We start from the raw sequence: 421 nt of genomic DNA on the forward strand, positions 1-421 counted from the left end.
CCACTACAGATATAATATATATACAGGAGACAAGTTACTGCTCCCTGTTATCAGTCACTACAGATATAATATATATACAGGAGACAAGTTACTGCTCCCTGTTATCAGTCACTACAGATATATATATATATATACAGGAGACAAGTTACTGCTCCCTGTTATCAGTCACTACAGATATATATATATACAGGAGACAAGTTACTGCTCCCTGTTATCAGCCACTACAGATATATATATACAGGAGACAAGTTACTGCTCCCTGTTATCAGTCACTACAGATATAATATATTACAGGAGACAAGTTACTGCTCCCTGTTATCAGTCACTACAGATATAATATATACAGGAGACAAGTACTGCTCCCTGTTATCAGTCACTACAGATATAATATATATACAGGAGACAAGTTACTGCTCCCTGT

The sequence above is a fragment of the Hyla sarda genome, chromosome 7 (assembly GCF_029499605.1).
Source record: "Hyla sarda isolate aHylSar1 chromosome 7, aHylSar1.hap1, whole genome shotgun sequence".
NCBI lineage: Eukaryota > Metazoa > Chordata > Amphibia > Anura > Hylidae > Hyla > Hyla sarda.